The 24,488-nt window shown below is 41.0% G+C and overlaps 1 long non-coding RNA gene across 1 annotated transcript; it reads left to right on the top strand.

Annotated features, from left to right (window-relative positions):
* The first annotated feature begins 13,707 nt into the window (after nt 1–13,707).
* On the top strand, nt 13,708–24,161 carry LOC309659773. Its single transcript, XR_014262952.1, has 2 exons — nt 13,708–17,501; nt 17,546–24,161. It is a non-coding gene; the product is annotated as an uncharacterized lncRNA (long non-coding RNA).
* Nucleotides 24,162–24,488: the final 327 nt, after the last annotated feature.

The raw sequence follows: 24,488 nt of genomic DNA, 5'->3' as shown, positions 1-24,488 counted from the left end.
CTTGCATCCTCCTCCCACCCTCCCTATCCCATCCCTCTAGGTGTACACAAAGCACCGAGCTGATCTCCCTGTGCTATGCGGCTGCTTCCCACTAGCTAGCTATTTTACGTTTGGTAGTGTATATATGGCCATGCCACTCTCTCACTTCTTCCCAGCTTCCGCTTCCCCCTCCCCATGTCCTCAAGTCCTTTCTCTACGTCTGTGTCTTTATTCCTATCCTGTCCCTAGGTTCTTCAGAGCATTTTTTTTTTTAGATTCCTTATATATGTGTTAGCATACAGTATTTGTTTTTCTCTTTCTGACTTACTTCACTCTGTATGACAGACTCTAGGTCCATCCACCTCACTACAAATAACTCAGTTTGGTTTCTTTTTATGGTTGAGTAATATTCCACTGTATATATGTGCCACATCTTCTTTATCCATTCATCTGTTGATGGACACTTAAGTTGCTTCCATGTCCTTCCTATTGTAAATAGAGCTGCAATGAACATTGTGGTACATGACTCTTTTTGAATTATGGTTTTCTCAGGGTGTATGCCCAGTAGTGGGATTGCTGGGTCATATAGTAGTTCTATTTTTAGTTTTTTAAGGAACCTCCATACTGTTCTCCATAGTGGCTGTATCAATTTACATTCCCACCAACAGTGCAAGAGTGTTCCCTTTTCTCCACACCCTCTCCAGCATTTATTGTTTGTAGATTTTTTGATGATGGCCATTCTGACTGCTGTGAGGTGATACCTCACTGTACTTTTGATTTGCATTTCTCTAATGATTAGTGATGTTGAGCATTCTTTCATGTGTTCATTGCCAATCTATATATCTTCTTTGGAGAAATGTCTATTTCGGTCTTCTGCCTATTTTTGGATTGGGTTGTTTGTTTTTTTTTTGTTGTTTTTTTTTTTTAAGTATTTATTTATTTATTTATTTATTTATGGCTGTGTTGGGTCTTCGTTTCTGTGCGAGGGCTTTCTCTAGTTGCGGCAAGCGGGGGCCACTCTTCATCGCGGTGCGCAGGCCTCACCATCGCGGCCTCCCCTGTTGTGGAGCACAGGCTCCAGAAGCGCAGGCTCAGTAATTGTGGCCCACAGGCCCAGCTGCTCCGCAGCACGTGGGATCCTCCCAGACCAGGGCTCGAACCCGTGTCCCCTGCATTATTGGCAGGCAGATTCTCAACCACTGCACCACCAGGGAAGCCCCTGTTTGTTTTTATGATATTGAGCTGCATGAGCTGCTTGCATATTTTGGAGATTAATCCTTTGTCAGTTGCTTCGTTTGCAAATATTTTCTCCCATTCTGAAGGTTGTCTTTTCATCTTGTTTATGGTTTCCTTTGATGTGCAAAAGCTTTTAAGTTTCATTAGATCCCATTTGTTTATTTTTGTTTTTATTTCCCTTACTCTAGGAGGTGGGTCAAAAAGGATCTTCCTGTGATTTATGTCATAGAGTGTTCTGCTTATGTTTTCCTCTAAGACTTTTATAGTGTCTGGCCTTACATTTAGGTCTTTAACCCATTTTGAGTTTATTTTTGTGTATGGTGTTAGGGAGTGTTCTAATTTCTTTCTTTTACGTGTGGCTGTCCAGTTTTCCCAGCACCACTCATTGAAGAGGCCGTCTTTTCTCCATTGTATATTCTTGCCTCCTTTATCAAAGAAAAGATGACCATATGTGTGTGGGTTTATCTCTGGGCTCTCTATCCTGTTCCATTGATTTATATTTCTGTTTTGGTGCCAGTACCATACTGTCTTGATTACTGTAGCTTTGTAGTATAGTCTGAAGTCCAGGAGACCGATTCCTCCAGCTCCGTTTTTCTTTCTCAAGATTGCTTTGGTTATTCGGGGTCTTTTGTGTTTCCATACAAATTGTGAAATTTCTTGTTCTAGTTCTGTGAAAAATGCCATTGGTAGTTTGATAGGGATTGCATTGAATCTGTAGATTGCTTTGGGTAGTATAGTCATTTTCACAGTGTTGATTCTTCCAATCCAAGAACATGGTATATCTCTCCATCTGTTCGTATCCTCTTTAATTTCTTTCATCAGTGTCTTATAGTTTTCTGCATACAGGTCTTTTGTCCCCATAGGTAGCTTTATTCCAAGGTATTTTATTCTTTTTGTTGCAGTGGTAAATGGGAATGTTTCCTTAATTTCTCTTTCAGATTTTTCATCTTTAGTGTATAGGAATGCAAGAGATTTCTGTGCATTAATTTTGTACCCTGATACTTTACCAAATTCATTGATTAGCTCTAGTAGTTTTCTGATAGTATCTTTAGGATTCTCTATGTATAGTATCATGTCATCTGCAAACAGTGACAGCTTTAGTTCTTCTTTTCCAATTTGGATTCCTTTTATTTCTTTTTCTTCTCTGATTGCCGTGGCTAGGACTTCCAAAACTATGTTGAATAATAGTGGTGAGAGTGGGCAACCTTGTCTTGTTCCTGATCTTAGAGGAAATGGTTTCAGTTTTTCACCATTGAGAATGATGTTGGCTGTGGGTTTGTCATATATGGCCTTTATTATGATGAGGTAGGGTCCCTCTGTGCCTACTTTCTGGAGGGTTTTTATCATAAATGGGTGTTGAATTTTGTCAAAAGCTTTCTCTGCATCTATTGAGATGATCATATGGTTTTTCTCCTTCAGTTTGTTAATATGGTGTATCACATTGATTGATATGCATATATTGAATAATCCTTGCATTCCTGGGATAAACCCCACTTGATCATGGTGTATGATCCTTTTAATGTATTGTTGGATTCTGTTTGCTAGTATTTTGCTGAGGATTTTTGCATCTATGTTCATCAGTGATATTGGCCTATAGTTTTCTTTTTTATGTGACATCTTTGTCTGGTTTTGGTATCAGGGTGGTGGTGGCCTCGTAGAATGAGTTTGGGAGTGTTCCTCCCTCTGCTATATTTTGGAAGAGTTTGAGAAGGATAGGTGTTAGCTCTTCTCTAAATGTTTGATAGAATTCACCTGTGAAGCCATCTGGTCCTGGACTTTTGTTTGTTGGAAGATTTTTAATCACAGTTTCAATTTCAGTGCTTGGGATTGGTCTGTTTATATTTTCTACTTCTTCCTGGTTCAGTCTCGGCAGGTTGTGCTTTTCTAAGAATTTGTCCATTTCTTCCAGGCTGTCCATTTTATTGGCATATAGTTGCTTGTAGTAATCTCTCATGATCCTTTGTATTTCTGCAGTGTCAGTTGTTACTTCTCCTTTTATGTTTCTAATTCTACTGATTTGAGTCTTCTCCCTTTTTTTCTTGATGAGTCTGGCTAATGGTTTATCAATTTTGTTTATCTTCTCAAAGAAACAGCTTTTAGTTTTATTGATCTTTGCTATTGTTTCCTTCATTTCTTTTTCATTTATTTCTGACCTGATCTTTATGATTTCTTTCCTTCTGGTAACTTTGGGTTTTTTTTGTTCTTCCTTCTCTAATTGCTTTAGGTGTAAGGTTAGGTTGTTTATTTGAGATGTTTCTTGTTCCTTGAGGTAGGATTATATTGCTATAAACTTCCCTCTTAGAACTGCTTTTGCTGCATCCCATAGGTTTTGGGTCGTCAGGTTTTCACTGTCATTTGTTTCTAGGTATTTTTTGATTTCCTCTTTGATTTCTTCAGTGACCTCTTGGTTATTAAGTAGTGTATTGTTTAGCCTCCATGCGTTTGTATTTTTTACAGATTTCTTCCTGTAATTGATACCTAGCCTCATAGCATTGTGGTCAGAAAAGATACTTGGTACGATTTCAAGGCTTTTTATATTTCCCAAGGCTTGATTTCTGACCCAAGATATGATCTATCCTGGAGAATGTTCCATGAGGACTTGAGAAGAAAGTGTATTCTGTTGTTTTTGGGTGGAATGTCCTATAAATATCAATTAAGTCCATCTTGTTAATGTATCATTTAAAGCTTGTGTTTCCTTATTTATTTTCAATTTGGACGATCTGTCCATTGGTGAAAGTGGGGTGTTAAAGTCCCCTACTATGATTGTGTTACTGTCAATTTCCCCTTTTATGGCTGTTAGCATTTGCCTTATGTATTGAGGTGCTCCTATGTTGGGTGCATAAATATTTACAATTGTTATATCTTCTTAGATTGATCTCTTGATCATTATGTAGTGTCCTTCTTTGTCTCTTGTAATAGTCTTTATTCTAAAGTCTATTTTGTCTGATATGAAAATTGCTACTCCAGCTTTCTTTTGATTTCCATTTGCATGGGATATCTTTTTCCATGCCCTCACTTTTAGTCTGTATGTGTCCCTAGGTCTGAAGTGGGTCTCTTGTAGACAGCATATATACGGGTCTTGTTTTTGTATACATTCAGCCAGTCTATGTCTTTTGGTTGGAGAATTTAATCCTTTTACATTTAAGGTAATTATCCATATGTATGTTCCTATGACCATTTTCTTAATTGTTTTGGGCTTGTTATTGTAGGTCTTTTCCTTCTCTTGTGTTTCCTGCCTAGAGAAGCTCCTTTAGCATTTGTTGTAAACCTGGTTTCATGGTGCTGAATTCTCTTAGCTTCTGCCTGTCTGTAAAGGTTTTAATTTCTCCATCAAATCTGAATGAGATCCTTGCTGGGTAGAGTAATCTTGGTTGTAGGTTTTTCCCTTTTATCTCTTTAAATATGTCCTGCCACTCCCTTCTGGCTTGCAGAGTTTCTGCTGAAAGATCAGATGTTAACCTTATGGCAATTCCCTTGTATGTTATTTGTTGTTTTTCCCTTGCTGCTTTTAATATTTTTTCTTTGTATTTAATTTTTGATAGTTTGATTAATATGTGTCTTGGCATGTTTCTCCTTGGATTTATCCTATATGGGACTCTCTGTGCTTCCTGGACTTGATTAACTATTTCCTTTCCCATATTAGGGAAGTTTTCAACTATAATCTCTTCAAATATTTTCTCAGTCCCTTTCTTTTTCTCTTCTTCTTCTGGGACCCCTATAATTCGAATGTTGGTGCATTTAATTTTGTCCCAGAGGTCTCTGAGACTGTCCTCAATTCTTTTCATTGTTTTTTCTTTATTCTGCTCTGCAGTAGTTATTTCCACTATTTTATCTTCCAGCTCATTTATCCATCCTTCTGCCTCAGTTATTCTGCTATTGATTCCTTCTAGAGAATTTTTAATTTCCTTTATTGTGTTGTTCATCATTGTTTGTTTACTCTTTAGTTCTTCTAGGTCCTTTTTAAACGTTTCTTTTATTTTCTCCATTGTGTTTCCAAGATTTGGGATCATCTTTACTCTCATTACTCTGAATTGTTTTTCAGGTAGACTGCCTATTTCCTCTTCATTTGTTAGGTCTGGTGGGTTTTTACCTTGCTCCTCCATCTGCTGTGTGTTTCTCTGCTTTTCATTTTGCTTAACTTACTGTGTTTGGGGTCTCCTTTTCACAGGTTGCAGGGTCGTAGTTCCTGTTGTTTTGGTGTCTGCCCCCAGTGGCTAAGGTTGGTTCAGTGGGTTGTGTAGGCTTCCTGGTGGAAGGGACTAGGGACTAGTTCTGGTGGATGAGGCTGGATCTTGTCTTTCTGGTGGGCAGGACTGCATCCAGCAGTGTGTTTTGGGGTGTCTGTGACCTTATTATGATTTTAGGCAGCCTCTCTGATAATGGGTGGGGTAGTGTTCCTGTCTTGCTAGTTGTTTGGCATAGGGTGTCCAGCACTGTAGATTGCTGGTCATTGAGTGGAGCTGGGTCTTAGCGTTGAGATGGAGATCTCTGGGACAGTTTTCACTGTTTTATATTATGTGGAGCTGGGAGGTCTCTGGTGGACCAATGTCCTGAACTCGGCTCTCCCACCTCAAAGGCTCAGGCCGGACACCAGGCCGGAGCACCATGACCGTGTCAGCCACATGGCTGAGAAGAAAAGGGAGAAAGAAAGAAAGAAAGAAAGAAAGAAACAAACAAACAAACAAAATAAAATGAAGTTATTAAAGTAAAAAATAATTATAAAAAATTAAAAAGTAATTTAAAAAAAAAAAAAGAAAGAAAGAAGAGAGCAACCAAACCAAAACACAAATCCACCAATGATAACAAGTGCTAAAAATTATACTAAAAAAAAAAAAAAAAAAAGGACAGACAGGACCCTAGGACAAATGGTAAAAGCAAAGCTATACAGACAAAATCACACAAAGAAGCATACACATACACACTCACAAAAAGAGAAAAAGGAAAAATACGTATATATCTATATATATAAAAACAAAGAAGAGGAAGAGAGCAACCAAAACAATAAACAAATCTACCAATGATAATAAACTGTAAATACTAATCTAAGATAAACATAAAACCAGAAACAAATTAGATGCAGAAAGCAAACCCCAAGTCTACAGTTGCTCTCAAAGTCCACTGCCTCAATTTGGGATAATTCGTTGTCTATTCAGGTATTCCACAGATGTGGTACATCAAGTTGATTGTGGAGATTTAATCTGCTGCTCCTGAGGCTGCTGGGAGAGATTTCCCTTTCTCTTCTTTGTTCGCACAGCTCTTGGGGTTCAGCTTTAGATTGAACCTCTGCATGTAGGTTACCTGAGGGTGTCTGTTCCCTGCCCAGACAGGACGGGGTTAAAGTAGCAGCTGATTCGGGGGCTCTGGCTCACTCAGGCCGCGGGGAGGGAGGGGTACGGATGTGGGGCGAGCCTGCGGCGGCAGAGGCCAGCATGACGTTGCACCAGCCTGAGGTGTGCCGTGTGTTCTCCCAGGAAAGTTGTCCCTGGATCACGGGACCCTGGCAGTGGCGGGCTGCACAGGCTCCCAGGAGGGGCGGTGTGGATAGTGACCTGTGCTTGCACACAGGCTTCTTGGTGGTGGCAGCGGCAGCCTTAGCGTCTCATGCCCATCTCTGGGGTCCGCGCTGATAGCCGTGGCTCGCGCCCGTCTCTGGAGCTCGTTTAGGCGGTGCTCTGAATCCCCTCTCCTCGTGCACCCAGAAACAATGGTCTCTTGCCTCTTAGGCAGGTCCAGAATTTTTCCTGGTCTCCCTCCCGGCTAGCTGTGGCACACTAGCCCCCTTCAGGCTGTGTTCATGTCACCAACCCCAGTCCTCTACCTGGGATCCGACCAAAGCCTGAGCCTCAGCTCCCAGCCCCCGCCCACCCCGGCGGGTGAGCAGACAAGCCTCTCGGGCTGGTAAGTGCTGGTCGGCACCGATCCTCTGTGCAGGAATCTCTCTGCTTTGCCCTCTGCACCCCTGTGGCTGCGCTCTCCTCCGTGGCTCCAAAGCTTCCCCCCTCTTCCACCAGCAGTCTCTGCCCACGAAGGGGCTTCCTAGTGTGTGGAAACCTTTCCTCCTTCACAGCTCCCTCCCACTGGTGCAGGTCCCATCCCTATTCTTTTGTCTCTGTTTTTTCTTTTTTCTTTTGCCCTACCCAGGTACGTGGGGAGTTTCTTGCCTTTTGGGAGGTCTGAGGTCCTCTGCTAGTGTTCAGTAGGTGTTCTGTAGGAGTTGTTCCACACGTAGATGTATTTATGATGTATTTGTGGGGAGGAAGGTGATCTCCACGTATTACTCCTCCGCCATCTTGAAGGTCTCTTCTCATTGTGGTTTTGATGTACACTTCCCTGATGATTAGTGAAGTTGAGCACCTTTTTATGTACCTGTTGGCCATCTGTGTATCTTCTTTTCAGAAATGTCTATTCAGGTCCTTTGCCCATTTATCAATATGGTTATCTGGTTTTTTGCTATTGTTACATGAGTTTCTTGTATATTTTGGATATTAACCCCTTATCAGATGTGTGGTTTGCAAATATTTTCTCCTATTCTGTAGGTTGCCTTTTCATTTTGTTGGTTGTTTATTTTGCTGTGAAGAAGATTTTCATTTTGATGCAATCCCACTTATCTATTTTTGCTTTTGGTGTCAGATTAAAAAATATATATTTCCCAGCTTGTTAGATCCTATATGCCAGGAGAGCACTCCCAAATTGATAGGTTCTCCTTTATCCAACTTTATATTCCACACCCCTTCATCCAGCATCTGAGAATTCAGTTCCTTCTGTTTTTTTTCCACTTCTGCCAGCACATATTGGCTAGGTCCTGCAGCATATGGTTGCATTGTTCCCTTATTCAGACCAGCACTTTACCGGCTGTGTTATGTTGTGACTTAATCCTAACTATTGCCCTCTTGGCCAGGAGGGGAGGTTGGACCAAGACCTCTGCACCATGCCCAAGCAAGAAGAAGGTGCTAGCCCTTAACAGGAAGATGAGACTACAATAGTTAAGAAAAGTGAGTCCTCTGGTGTCAAGATGGACATGAAAAGTAAAAGAAATGCAATATATATGGAGAAAACTATAATTTGAAAAGATACATTAACTCCAATGTTAATTGCAGCACTATTTACAATAGCCAAGACATGGAAGCAACCTAAATGTCAGATGACATTTGAATGGATAACAGATGAATGGATAAAGAAGATGTGGTGTGTGCATATATATACATAATGGAATAATACTCAGCCATAAAAAATGAAATAATGCAATTTGCAGCAACATGGATGGACTTAGAGATTATTATACTAAGTGAAGTAGGTCAGAAAGAGAAAGACAAATACCATATGGTATCACTTATTTGTGAAATCTAATATATGACACAAAAGAACTTATCTACGAAACAGAAATAGACTCACAGACGTAGAGAACAGGCTTGTTGTTGCCAAGGGGTGGGGCGGGTGGGGGAAGGATGGATTGGGAGTTTGGGATTAGCCAATGCAAACTAATATATGTAGAATGGATAAACAACAAGGTCCTACTATATAGCACAGGGAACTATATTCAATATCTTGTGATAAACCATAATGGAAAAGAATATGAAAAAGAATGTATATATATCTACAACAGAACCACTGTACAGTAGAAATTAAAACAACACTGTAAATCAACTATACTTCAATAAAATAAATTTTTTTCAAAAGTAAAAGAAAGGTGAAAGTGAAATGCTACTTTTAGGTCAAAAGCATAAAACTTAAAATACAAACCAATCTCAAAAGAGAATCAGTAAAGAATATGCACATTTAAGCTTATACAAACAAATCTAAATGCACAATAGCAAACTCAGAGTCCAGACTTGAACCAAAAATGTAATAAAAGATTTCAATGAGGTCCACCTTAATTAAAGTCAAAATTATAGCTTTTTTGGTGATACATTACACTGTGCAAAAGAAAACAGGCATAAAAATAAAGCTTTGGCAACTGACTTATGGTGTGCCTTCACTTCCAAGAGAATGCTGAAGACTGCCAAGGAAGAAAAAACCCAGGCACCAAGGTGAAAACAACAACTCGATGAAAATATTCTAAGAGAAACCACTGGGCTTTTTTTTTTTTTCCATTTAATAGTCAGGAAAAAAGAAATGTAAGATGTCATTGATGAGCTGAGATAGTGAAGTATTTCTATTTCATTTTACTTATGCTATCGATGAGTTTCTGGACTTCCTGGGATTTTTTTTCTTCCCGTTTTGTTAAGATATAATCAACATAGAGCACTGTATAAGTTTAAAGTGTACAACATAGTGATGTGACTTAACATACATCATACAATGATGATGACAGTAAGTTTAGTGAATATCCATCATCTCATATACATATAAAATTAAAGAAATATAAAATATTTTTCCTTGTGATGAGAACTCAGCATTTACTCTCTTAACAACTTTCATGTATAACATACGGCAGTGTTAATTATATTTACCATGTTGTGTATTACGTCCCTTGTGCTTATCTTATAACTGGAAGTTTGTACCTTTTGACCACCTTCATCCAATTCCTTCTACCCCTACCCCCCACCTCTGGTAATAAAAAATCTGATCGCTTTTTCTATGAGTTTGTTTGCTTGTTTTTGAAGTAAAACTGACCCACAACACTATGTTGGTCCCTGTTATACAACATAGTGATTTGATATTTCTGTACATATCAAAATGATCACCATGATAAGTTTAGTTATGATATGTCACCATACAAAGATATTAACATAGCTATCGACTATATTCCCCACACTGTACATAGCAATATATACCTCTATCTATCATCTATGTATTTCAAGTTGCTGATCTCTTAAGTTCAGACTCATTGTAACAGTCCTGCATTTTATTCACCCCCCGCCCATGTTTACTGTTTTTGACATCATATTTTACATCTCTTTGTTTTGTGAATCCATTAACTACTTCTTGTGGATATAGATGATTTTACTACTTTTGTCTTTAACCTTCCCTACTAGCTTTGGGCGTGCATGATTTACTATCTTTACTGTATATTTGCCTTGTAATTTTCATGTTTCTAGTCGTGGCCCTTTCTTTTATGCATAGAGAAGTCCCTCTAACATTTCTTGTAAAGCTGGTTTTGTGGTGCTGAACTCTCTTAGCTTTTGCTTGTCCGTAAAGCTTTTGATCGCTCCTTCAAATCTGAATGAAAGCCTTGCCAGGTAGAGTATTCTTGGTTGTAGGTTTTTGCCTTTCATCACTTTAAATATATTGTGCCACTCCCTTCTCGCCTCCAAAGTTTCTGCTGAAAAGTCAGCCATAGCTTTATGGGAGTTCCCTTGTATGTAACTTGTTGCTTTCCCCTTGCTGCTCTCAATATTGTCTCTTTAATTTTTGCCATTTTAATTACAATGTGCTTTGGTGTGTTCCTCTTTGGGTTCATCCTGTTTGGGACTCTCTGTGTTTTCTGGACCTGGAGGTCTTTTCCTTTCCCAGGTTAGGGAAGTTTTCAGCTATTATATCTCCAAAAATGTTCTCTGCCCACCCGCCTCTCTCCTCTCCTTCTGGGACCCCTATAATGTGAATGCTAGTGTGCTTGATATTGTCCCAAAGGTCTCTTAAACTGTCCTCATTTCTTTTTATTCTTTTTTAATTTTTTTCTGTTCAGCATCAGTGATTTCCACTACTCTGTTTTTCAGCTTGCTGATCCGTTCCTCTGTATCATCTATTCTACTGTTGATTCCTTCCCATGTAGTTTTCATTTCAGTTATTGTATTCTTCGTCTGTTTGGTTCTTCTTTATATTTTCCAACTCATTGTTAAAAGCTTCCAACTTCTCACTCTGTTCATCCATTCTTCTCCCAAAGTCTTTGAACATCTTTATGATCATTACCTTGAAGTCTTTGTCAGGTAGACTGCTTACTCCACTTCACTTAGTTCTTCTTCTGGGGTTTTATCTTGTTTCTTTGTTTAGAACATGTTCCTCTGGCATCTCACTTTACTTAATTTGATCTATTTAATTTCTACGTATCTGGTAGGTTGGTGACGTTTCCCAACCCTGGAGAAGTGGCATTCTCCTCTTTTGTAGGAGACATTCTCTGCATCTCAACAGTGCTCTACCCTCTGGTCACCAAAGCCATATACTCTAGGAGTGCCCCCTATGTGAGCTATGTGGGTCTTTCTGTTGCAGCAGGCTGACTACTGCGGGTGGTCTGGTAGGCATGACTGGCCCCCAGTCTGGTTGGTTGCCAGGTCCTGCCTTGTGCAGAGGCTGGTTTCTGGGGCCAGGTCATGTGGCTGTGGGTTGTGTGGTCCTAGGATTCCCAGGGCTAGTGCTGGCCCAATGGTGGGCAGAACTGGGTTCTGGGGTGTGTGATGTGAGGCCAGGGATCCCAGATCTAGTGTAGGACTACTGGTGGGTGGGCTCAGTTCCTGAAAACAGCTGGCTGTGGGGTCTGGGATGTCCCAAATCTGGTGTTGGCCTGTTGGTGAGTGGGGTTGGATCCTGGGGCAGCTGGCTGAGGGGTCCAAAGTGTCCCAGTGCTGGTATCAGCCTGCTGGACAGGGCTGAGGCCCAGGGGATCCCAGGGATGGTGCCAGCTCACTGGTGGGTGGAGCCAGGTCCTGAGGTCTCTGGTGGACAGGGCAGGATCCCAGGGCAGTTGTGGGCTCAGGGGGGCTTAGGACAGCAGGCCTGCTGGTGGGTGGGGCTATGTCTCTGCCCAGCTAGTATCTTGGTCTGAGGCCTCCAAGTACTAGTGCAGAAAGGCTGGTGTATGGGGCCAGGTTTTGGTGCCAGTAAGCTAGAGGGAGGATTCCAAAGTGGTGCTTGCCGACATCAGTGTCCACGTGGTAGAACTAGCTTCCCAGAATAGATGCCACCAGTGTCTATGTCCCCAGGGTGAGCTGCAGTTACCTCCTGCCTCTCCAGGAGATTCTCCAGGATCAGCAGGTGGGGCTGACCCAGGCTCCTTTCAAATTACTGCTTCTGCCCTGGATCTCAGAGCACGTGAGATTTTGTGTGCACCCTTTAAGAGTGGAGTCTCTATTTCCCACAGCCCCCAGGTCTCCTGAAAATAAACCCCACTGGCCTTCAAAGCTGAATGTTCTGGGGGCTTATCTTCCAGGTGCAGGACCCCTGGACTGTGGAACCTGATGTGAGGCTTAGACCCCTCACTCCTTGGGGAGAACTTCTGCAGTTGTACTTATCCTTCTGTTGTGGGTCACCTTTGGGGGGGTATGGATCTTGACTAAACCACATCTCCGCCCCTCCTACCTGTCTTATTGTGGTTTCTTCTTTATGTCTTTGGTTAGAGATCTCTTCTGCTAATCTTCTGGTTTTATTCATCAATAGTTGCTCTGTAGATAGTCGTAACCTTGGTGTGGCCATGGGAGGAGATGAGCTCAGGGTCTTCCTACTCCGCCATCTTGGCCACTCCTCTTCCTGGGATTTTAATTAAGAATAAAAATATCTTGGGGATATTTTTCACAATTTCTGCAAACTCTAAATAGAATCAGACAACTCTGATGTGGACCTGAGACTTTGTGTGGGGACTATGGAAATATCTGGAATTCTTCACAGGTGACAGGAATTCTTCACCCTCATACTCAATGGTAAAAAACTGACAACTTTTCCCCTAAGTTGCAACGTCTCATGACGCCCTGAGTGATGGATACAGACCACCAACAACAGGGGTAAACTCCTTTATCAAGGATCTTCTGGACCTCAGAAAAATGGCAGAAAATAATACAGACAGTCTTAAGTGTCCAGTGTTATCTTTCAGGGCTGAGACATCTCTGGAACCCTGTTGACCTTACACAACTAGGACTCCTGTTACAAATGCATAATTCTTGAATAATTTAAGCCCCCCAAATCCTAGCTAATACAAAGTACAAATACCTTGGTATAACAAAAATGTTCTGGGTCCAGTGAAAACAAAATGTGGACTGAATCTGTTAAATGAACTTATATGAGCTAATTTCACATCTGTAAAAATTTGTTTATTAAATTTTTTTTAAAAAGATCTTAAATGGTTAGTTATGTTATCTTTTTAAACTCAATGTGTTCCCCCTTCAGGTGCAAATGTTCATCTTCTTCCCAGAGCCCAGAGAAGCAACTGGGAGAAAGTGCCAGTATCCCTAATGAGGAAGCAAGGTTTGAGCCCATCATCATATACTCAAGGATGTAAAGCTGTGGCTGGACAAAGATTCAAACTAATTTCAAAGAGTTCCTCATGATTCTGGAGGTCACTTAATTGACATAGGAAGAGGATATGTTAAATGGGCAAGAACTTAGAAAGATATAGTAGGAAACTGCTGCTAACAAAGATCTCAGTACTGTTCATTAGAAGCTAACATCAGTAACAGTGACAATGTCCTTGCAAATAAACCCTGCTACAGGATAGTAATCTGCTGCTACTATAACATTGCCAAAGAAAATTACTATAATTCCTCTCAATGGATGCAGAAAAAGCATTTGACAAAATTCAACATCCATTCATGATAAAAACTCTCAACAATCTGGGTATAGAAAGAGCATACTAACATAATAAAGGCCATATATGATAAGCCCACAGATACCGTCATACTCAATGGTGAAAAGCTGAAAATTTTCCTCTAAGATTAGGAACAAGGAACAAAGATCCCACTCTCACCACTTTTATTAAACATAGTACTGGAAGTCCTAGCCAGAGCAATAAGCAAGAAAAAGAAATAAAAAGCATCCAAATCAAAAAGACAAAACTGTTTCTATTTGCAGATGACATGAACCTATATATATAAAGCACTAAAGACTCCCTTAAAAAACTGGTAGAGGGGCTTCCCTGGTGGCGCAGTGGTTAAGAATCTGCCTGCCGATGCAGGGGACACAGGTTCGAGCCCTGGTCTGGGAAAATCCCACATGCTGCGGAGCAACTAGGCCCGTGAGCCACAATTACTGAGCCTGAGCGTCTGGAGCCTGTGCTCCGCAACAGGAGAGGCCGCGATAGTGAGAGGCCCGCGCACCGCGATGAAGAGTGGCCCCCGCTTGCCGCAACTAGAGAAAGCCCTCGCACAGAAACGAAGACCCAACACAGCCAAAAATAAATAAATAAATAATTTTTTTTAAAAACTGTTAGAACTAATAAATTCAATAAAATTACAGGATACAAAATTAATATATAAAAATCAATTGCACTTCTATACACTAACAATGAAAAATCAGCAAGAGAAATTAAGAAAACAATCCCATTTTCAACTGCACCAAAAAGAATAAAATACCAAGGTATAAATTTAACCAAGAAGTGAAAGATTTGTACATTGAAAACTCTAAGACTTTGCTGAAGGAAATTAAAGAAAACACAAATAAATGGAAAGATATTCCATGCTTGTGGATTGGAAGAATTAATATTGTTAAATGCCCATACTACCCAAAGCAATCTATAGATTCAATGCAATTCCTATCAGAATTCCATGGCGTTTTTTACAGAAATGGAAAAACAATCCTAAAATTTGTATGTAACCACAAAGACCTTGAATAGCTAAAGCAATCTGGAGAAAGAAGAACAAAGCTGGAGGCATCACACTCCCTAATTTCAAACTATATTACAAAGCTATAGTAATCAAAGCAGTACAATATTGGCATAAAAACAGACACATTGATCAGTGGAACAGAATAGAGAGCCCAGAAATAAACCCATGCATGTATGGTCAATCAATTTATGACAAAGGAGAATATACAATAGGGAAAGGATAATGGCTTCAATAAATGGTGTTTGGAAAACTGGACAGCAGGTGCAAAAGAATGAAACTGGACCCCTATCTTACACCATAGACAACAATCAACTCAAAATGGATTAAAGACTTGAACATAAGACCTGAAATCATAAAACTCCTAGAAGAAAACATAGGCAATAACAACTTTAACATCAATCTTGGCAATTTATTTTTTGGATTTAACATCAAAAACAAAGGCAACAAAAGCAAAATAAAAGGTGGGACTACATCAAACTAAAACTAAAAAGCTTCTGTACAGCAAAGGAAGCCATCAACAAAATGAAAAGACATCTACAGAATGGGAGAAAATATTTGCAAATGATACATCAGATAAGAGGTTAATATCCAATATATATAAAGAACTCATACAACTGAATAGCAAAAATACAAACAATCAGATTTTAAAATGGGCAGGGGAACTGAATAGATGTTTTTCATAGAAGACAGAGACAAGGCCAACAGGTACATGAAAAGATATTCAACATCACTAATCTTCAGGAAAATGCAAATCAAAACCACATTGAGGTATCACCTCACGCCTGTTAGAATGGCTATCATCAAAAAGACAAGAGATAGCAAGTGTTGGCAAGGCTTGAGGGAAACGAGAACCCTTGTGCACTGGTAGTAAGAATGTAAATTGGTGCAGCCACTTTGGAAAACAGTATGGAGAGTCGTCAAAATAAAAATAGAACTACTGTATAACCCAGCAATTCCACTTCTGAGTATATATCTGAAGGAAACAAAAAGACTATCTTGAAGAGATATCTGCACCCCATGTTCATTGCAGCATTACTTGCAATAGCCAAGACATGCAAGCAACCTAGGTGTCCATCAACAGGTGCATAGATAAAGAAAATGTGTGTATATATACAATGGAATATTAGTCATAAAAAGAAGGAAATCCTGCCATTTGGGACAACATGGATGGACTTTGAAGACATTATAGTAAGGGAAATAAGTCAGAGAAAGAAAATACTGTATGATCTCACCTATGTGGAATCTACAGAAACCAAATTCATAGAAACAGAGACTAAATTGGTAGTTGCCAGAGTTGTAGAAGGGAGGGGTGAAGGTGGTCAAAACGTACAAAATCCCACTTACCAGATAAATAAGTTATGAGGCTGTAATGTACAGTATCATGACTGCAATACTGTACTGTATATTTGAAAATTGCTAAAAGAGTAGATCTTAAAAATTCTCATTGTAAGATTAAAAAATTGTAACTGTATGAGGTAATGGATATTGAATAAACTTAACGTGGTAATCATTTAACAATACATACAAGTATCAAAACATTATGTTGTACAGTTTAAACTAATACAATGTTATATGCTGATTATATTTCAATCAAAGTGGGGGGGAGAAAATTACTATAAATCACTTTATTTTTAATCTAAAAATTAGAATGTTTAGTATTTTATTCCACTGATAGCATTTGCTCTACGGGAGATAGAGACACAAACAGATAAATGTATGTTTTACAGGCCATCTTCCTGATAAGGTTGAGGTAGTTGGCCATCACACTGGCTAACCTAAATATGAGATACCATGAAACCAACTGGTTTATACAATGTGCAACATTTAAGCATGCACAACTTACAATACAAGCTTAGCTACAGCTGCATTATGTGATATGATAGCCTGTTTCTTTACTCTGCAACTTTAGTGAGACTATAAAAGTTAGATTACGCATCAGTATAACACCCATCATTAATATAACTAAAGGTGTGCCAAAATGAAAGAGACAAGATGGTCGCTAAGAGGATTAAAACTCACAGAACAATCGTTTCTAAAAGATGAAATGTCATATCACTATCATAAAACTAAAAACTAAAATCTTCTCTTTGTGTACATCTAGGCTCCAGGTTTTTGTTCAAGCAAGTTTGCAAGTCATGTAGCACAAGTAATGTACTATAGTCACGCCTCTCACCCTGCAATTTTCTTTGCTACATAGAACTAAGATGAATTGGTTTTCAGGGGGATTCGATTACTAGGGACACATTTCATTTTCAAATCTGAACATTTTTGCAAAGATGGATATTTTTAGAAAGCCTCCTAATATTTCTTTTCAGAAGCACTACTGATTTTATTGAAATCAAAAAAGCAAAAGCCATAACGATCAACATTTAGAATAGACCAAAAAAAAAGTATGCTTTATTGTTCTAAAGAAAATAAATGTAATTTAAAACATGCAAGAAAGATTTTGTTGACTGTTCAGTTTCAGTTTCTCAGAAATAAGAAAATCATAATGAATGAATATATGTGAAAGATCTTGAAAGTGTATATACCTTTTGACCCACAATTTTACTTCTAGGAATTTATCCTTAAAAGAATTATTAACAAAAATTTGTAAAGACATACACACAAATATGTTTATTGCAGTATTTACTTCCAACAAAATACTGGGAAACATACAATTGCCTAATACTACAAGATCAAATACATAAAGTCCAGTACCTCTGAAAATGTGCAACTACACAGGCATATTGTGGTGCAGAAGAATATTTATGGACATGGGAAAGTTTTAGTATTAAGTGGAAAATATTATAATGTTAAGGGTACTTATAGAACCCTTTAGTATTAAGTGGAAAATATTATAATGTTAAGGGTACTTATAGAAGTTGAGTAAAAAGAACATATGTGTATACAGTCCCTGCATTGAAAAAAATTAGCAGAAGCGTTATTTTAATAGTGATTATTTCTAGGTAGTAGAATAAGTGTGATGTTTCTTTTGTTTGGCTTGGGCTTTTCTGTTTATGCAATCAATAAACGCTTGTTGATTATCTTCTGTGTGCTAGGAACTGTTAGGTGCTGAATGTGTGAGATGGTTTGAAAACATCGCCTTAATTTTTTCTTCAGTTTTATTGAGATATATTTGACATATAACATTGTATAAATTTAAGGTGTACAACGTGATGATTTCATATATGCATATATGGTGAAATGATTACCACAATAAGGTTAGTTAGCACATCTATTCTCTCACATAGTTACCTTTTGTGTGCTGTGTGTGTGTGTGTGTGTGTGTCTGTGGTGAGAACATTTAAGGTGTACCCTCTTAGCAACTTTCAAGTATGCAATACAGTATTGTTAACTATAGTCACCATGCTGTACATTAGGGGCTCAGAACTCATTCATCTTATAACTGGAAGATTGTAGCCTTTGACCGCCTTCACACATTCCCTTACCCCACCCCACTAACCACCCAGCTAACCAAGCCTCTTCCACCTGGAGTTCTCAGGATGCTCATTGCCCAAACACTCTCCTTGGATGCTCCCACCCTGAACCCAGGCACTGTGCTGTGAGACACCCAACTCACAGGCAAGGCATGTGGAGGTACTGGGGTCAACAGCCTCAGTGGAGCCCGTCCCTCAGCCAGCCCAGCCTAGGCCCCAGGCAGGTCAGTGAAGGAGCCACCCAAGATATGGTTCCTGCAGCCTCTGCTCTTTCCACCTCGAGTCTTGCCAGCTGAGACCAAGACATCATGGAGTAGAGAATATTCATCCCCATGGTGCCCTTTCCAAATTCCTCACCCTCAGAATGTGTTAGCACAATAAAATAATTGCTGTTTAATGCCACTAAGTTTGGGGTGCTTTGTTACACAGCAAAGATAACCAGAACAGCATGAGACAGTGAAGAATAATAAATAAGATTATGGGTTTTTCTCCATTGTTTTTTTATTGTTTTTTATTACTATCTGCTGTATATGTAATCTATTTTACTTCTTTATCTTGTCTATCATATTAATCAGTGTTCTCCAGAGAAACAGAACCAGTAAGAGATATACATAGAAAGAGAGAGAGAGTGATTTTAAGGAATTAGCTCACATGATTGGGAGCTTGGCAAGTCTTATATCTGCAAGGCAGGCCAACAGGCTGGAGACCCATGAAAGAGGAGAAGGAGAGTCTCTAGTCTTAAGGCAGGCAGGAAGCAGAATTCCTTCTTCCTCGGGAGACCTCTCAGTCTTGTCTCTTAAGGCTGTCAACTGGACTGATCAAGGCCCACTGACACAGCAGAGGACAATCCTCTTTATTCAGAGTCTACTGACTGAAATGTTAATTACATCCAAAAAATACCTTCACAGCAACATCCAGACTGGCGTTTGACCAAACACTGGGTACCATGACCTAGTCAAGTTAACACAAAAAATGTACCATTTCATCTGATCTTTGATTCTCACCACTGGAGCATAGCCTCCATGTGGGCAGGAATTATCATCTGAGTCACTGTTCCAACACATGGAACAATGCCTGGCACTTAGCAGGCACTCGTTAAATATTTATGGAATCACTAGGTAAGTGTGTGAATTGACTGGGGCAGTCACTTTCCTCCAGTGGTCAGGGAAGACCTCTCTGAAGAAGCAATATTTGGACAGAGACCCAAAGACTGAGAATGAAGGACAGTCAAGAAGCAGAGACCCACAACTGCTACTGCACAGATCTGGGGACGCACATGTTCACAGAGGGAGGGAATTCGCTGTGGCTGCAGCCCTGGAAACAAGGGGCAGAGCAGTGAGAGGTGATGCTGACGGTGAGCAGAAGCCAGGCCATAGAGCCCAGCAGTCAGGGAACCCACGCACAGATTGGAGAAAAGCACCTTCTCCTCGGAGCAGAGGTTCTCCCTGCGGCAGGACACAGACCCAGGCTCAGGCCATATATCAGCCCTTGGACATGGTGGCCAGGAGCCCAGAGCAGGACACAAACTGCCCCACTGTATCCAGTGGCTCCACTGTAAGGAGTTTGGACTTCATCCTGGGACGCATGAGGGTGACGACTGTTGATTTGCTCTTTAGTAACACAACCCTGACTTTTTGGAAGAAGACGGAAGCAAGAAGACCCTATAAAAGCTACTGTGCAGACAAGTGACAAAGCTGTCTTGGGCAAGTGGCATGGCCACAATGTGGAGAGAGGGGCACAGATTTGACGTCTATTTTAGAAGTTGGACAGCAGGACTTGATGATGGATTCAGTGTAGGGGGTGAAGGAAAGGAGGAGAGGGGAGTAGTGAGAAAACAGTCCTCAGTGGCTCCAAATCTGGGGCTCAGGCAGCTGGGTGGGTGCGTGCCATGGCTAAGACAGCCCAGCCTCATGAGGAGCGAGCGTCAGGTGGAGGGTCGCGTAGGGGGCTGGGTGCGGGGGGAGATCAGGAGCTCTGGCAGACACCAGGTGGACATAGTAAATAGGTTTTTGGACACACAAACCTGGAACTCAGAGGAGAAGAATGGGTGAGGATACAAATTTGGGGATCCATAGCATATAGATGGATTGAAGCTCTGGGCCTGGATGAGCTCACCCAGGAATTGGGGTAGAACCGAGAAAACAGAACAGTCCGGCTAAGCCCTCCAACTTTTCTCCAATGCATTTCTAATTTCCAAGTTTTCTGCACTAAGCATAAAAAAAGTTTGAATTAGGAAAAAGAAATGAATAAAGATCTTCTTCCAAAAAGATAAAAAGCCATTGTACCGAGGTTCCTCCCCATGGGAAACAGATGGGCCACTCGGAAGGGAAATGCAAGCTGATTCAATGTAGGAAGGACAAGCCATAACAATGCGGGCAGCGTTGAGGGAAGCCAGCAGAGAAGGGGAGCCTTCCGAGCTCGGGAAAGCAGGAGCACCTCTCACCCCTGGGCCTGGAGGAGAGAGAGGCAGCAGGGGTGTGGAGCTGTGAACGGCAGCCCTTCCACAAACCGTGCCCAGCGGGGAGGCGGCTGGGGGGGTACATGCTGCCATCTGTGTGCCCCTGTCCACTCTCCCCTCTGCTGGGGCCTCCCGATGCCCAGACCCAGCGGGAATCCAGAGGGCAAGGAGCCAAGTTGCTGCCGTTTGGGAAGTTGGCTTCTGTGATGCCCAGGAGGGTGGAGATGCTGAGGGCAGCCCTGGGAGGGGAAGGAGGGGGAACGGGGCAGGGTGGCCACCTGCCCTTGCCACACAGAGCAGCTGCAGATCCTTGAGCTTAAGGTTTTTCCGGAATGAGTCAAACACCAGCCTACCGCATCACCCCAGCTGTGGGACACGCACAGCAAGCTCTCTGGGTGGTCCCACGGGATCCCCTTTCCCTAGACTTAGGAAGAAGGGCAAGCACCCCTACCTCCCTTTTGGGGTGAAGAGACCCCGAATTCGTCAACCACCCTCTCTAAGGAAAATCCTCCTCTAGCTTCCGTCTTAGTTCTTTTGTGCACCCTGTATTTTTGAGAAACTAAGAGTCTTAAAACCCTTCTGCCAACCCTTCCTGGTCCTCCCACTTGGAAAGTGGGACATGGCATCTCTTGAGAACCCAGCTAAAATAAGACGAAAACAACTCCATTATCACTTCCTGTCACCCACGTATAGATGCGAATTTAATATTTGACACAATGGGCATTTAAATCAGAAAAGACCAGCCATTCAATAAATAATGATGGGACACATGGTTATCAACTAAGGGCAAAACTTAAATCCCCACTTCACACCATTCATACAAATAAATTGCATCAGGATTAAAGTTCCATTTTAAAGTATTAGCTGGAAATAGAGGATAACACGTTCATCCTCAGCCTTCTTAAGAGACAAAAATAAAAAAACCGCACACACACAAAAAGGGCCCCACCCCCTGGGCTCTGAAATCTATCGCTGTGTGGCACTGAGGCCACCCATTTTCCCATGAGCTACTCCCAGGCAGTGATTGAGCACAGTGGGGATACTAAGGCAGCCTGGGATCAGGGCTGGCTTCACCGGCACAAGACCCACGCACTCACACAGAACCTTCCACTCATAAGGGCCCCATACTTGGTTGAACGCTCTGCTGTTAAAAATTTGTTAACAAGAGGTCCTGCATGTTCATTTCACACCGGGCCCTACATATGATGTAGCTGGTCCTGCCTGGGAGATGGGCAACCCCCAGGTAGGCTCAAGAACTACCTGACATCCTTGCAGAATCTTCCTTAAACTACTTGTCGGTCTGGGACCTTTCCACCCAACCCTCCCTCCCTTCTTCTCTTGAGGTCTGCTGGCTCCCCTGAATTTTCCTGGCCGCCTTCCCCATTTTCTCACAGGCATCTGCCCTAATAAAAACCTTGCCTGCTTAAGCCCATTTCAATGTCTGCTTCTGGGAGGAAGTTTAAGTGATGCCAAGGGAGGTCAGACAATACAGGCAGAAAGATGGGGATTTGTGACTACCTCATCCACCACGTGGTGGGCAAAAAGGACGCTGTCTGGGTTGGTACATCACAAAGCAGCAGTTCAGTTGCTAAAGATTTCACTGGTGGTGGCCTGGGAAAGTCTCCTGGTGGTAGGGCGTGCTGTGGCAGGGGCAGTGACGCAGGCATATGAAGAACCTGGGGGCAAAGCCTACAGAGACAGCAGCCTCGGCTGAGTTATGCTAAGTCACGCTGAGGCCCTGCAGAAGGAGAAGAGACAGACGGCTGGAAACCAGCAGCAAATGGCAGAGCGTGAGAGCTAGAGCACCTCAGTGGATGTTCGCAAAGAGGCCCAGATCAGCTGCAAAGGAAGGATAGACACAGGCTAGCAGCAGGCTAAAGACCTGATTCGGCTGCAGGTAGCTCCAGAGATGTTTGAACGCTCAGCCAAGGCAGGTGTGGGATGCACAGGTCAAGGCCCTGGTGAGGACAACTTGGATGGGGGTAATCCAGCCTGTAGAGTAAAGCCAAACAGAAACAAGGAGAGACAAGAGACAGAGATGACGCAATATGACATGAGACTCTGGATTCAGCCATACCTAAAGCCAAATCCATCTCTGGGCTTTTCAGCTTTGAGAACCAGAATTATTCCCTTTCTCTAAAAGTAGTTTGAATCTAATTTCTGCCATTTGCACTGCAGAGTCCAGACATAGCTTCCCTTTATGTATCTTCTTGCACAGATAAGCATCTTTTCTCTATGTATTCCAGCTCCAGCAAGAATATCTATGTGCTTTCCTTCATTTTTTTGCAGAAGGAGGGAGATCATAGATTCATACAGAGCATGATTCGGTAAGTTGGTCTTGTTTGAATCAAGAAAATCCTCATGGTAGTCTGGAATCCATTTCATTACTTCATTCTCTGCAATCCCCTTTGAGGCTTCCTCTTGGCAGACAATTAGTTTTACATAGGATAGCTCCAGATTACTTTTTAAGCCCTGTCTTATACAATCTGGCTCTGGAACTAAGCTCCTCAGTTCCTTGGGATTTACAGCCCGGCTTTCTGCTGATGTGAATTTCTTCTAAATCTTTAGAAGTTCCAGACGTTTTTCCTTCTAATATTATAGAATATATTTTGAAAAGACACAATAGATGTGGGGTTGAGGGAATGGATACTGTGGTTTCTTTACCCAATGATGGAGGGAAGTTCTTACTTAGTTGTAGTAATAAAAATCTCAAGATTATTTTAACCTCATTTCAGCTTTTCTCATAATTCAAAAAAGCACACAATTGTGGACTTCTACTCAGAGAGAATGGCTTATAGGGTTGGGATTTGAAAATGCATTGTACGTGATTATTTATTGTATGGAGTTGTTTAATTGACAAATATTTACTGAATACTACAGCACTTTGCATGATCGTTCCCAAATATTTGCTGCCCCTCCCTATGGAAAGATTATATTTCCATGTGCCAGTGACATCAGATGAAGCCATATAACTTGTTTTAGCCAGTGAAAAGTCTGTAGCAGTGACGTGTCATTTCCAAGCAGAAGCTGTAAGAAGCAATGTAAGTTTTGCCATGTTCTGTTTGTACCCCTGCCATGAGCCATGAAATGTTTTAGCTTGAGGCTGCTCTGTCAGCTTGAGTCCCAAAGTAGGAGGATATGTAAACAGAGCCACAAAAGATGTGCAATGGACATACAATATAAGCAAGAAATAATGGACCTAGCAATTGTCATCCTGAGGGAGGTAAGTCAGACAGACAAAGACAAATATCATATGATATTGTGCATACGTGGAATCTAAAAAAATGGTACAAATGAACTTATTTACAAAACAGAAATAGAGTCACAAATGTAGAAAACAAACTTATGGTTACCAAGGGTGAAAGGGAGGAGGGATAAACTGAGGATTGACATATACACACCACTATATATAAAATAGATAACTAATAGGAGCCTACTATATAACACAGAGAACTCTACTCAGTACTCTGTAATGACCTATATGGGAAGAGAATCTAAAAAAAGAGTGGATATATGTATATGTATAAATGATTCGCTTTGCTGTACACCTGAAACTAACACAACATTGTAAATCAACTATACTCCAATAAAAATTTAATTAAATATATATATAAGCAAGAAATAAATCTTTTGTGTTGTAAGCCACTGAGATTTGGGGGTCATTTGTTATAGCAGCTTCATATAATCTACCCTGAATAACACACAGTGCCTACTATGTGCTTATCACTGTGCTGGATGAATAATTTATTTACACATACAACTATAAGGCTATGGCCCCCAAATAGCTTTGCTTAATAGAAACTTCTTTTAAACAAGGGTACTATATCAGAGACGATTTCAAACTTTCTTTAAGCAGCAGAACCCCCCTTATACAGAACACCAACTATTAAACTGATACCAGCTGAATTGCTCTGGTTGAAAGAGTGGAGG

This window comes from Balaenoptera physalus (assembly GCF_965194825.1).
Source record: "Balaenoptera physalus genome assembly, chromosome: 4".
In the NCBI taxonomy this organism is placed as follows: Eukaryota; Metazoa; Chordata; class Mammalia; order Artiodactyla; family Balaenopteridae; genus Balaenoptera; species Balaenoptera physalus.
The sequence above is the reverse complement of the archived record's forward strand: the minus strand, read 5'-3'. Positions and strand labels throughout refer to the sequence as shown.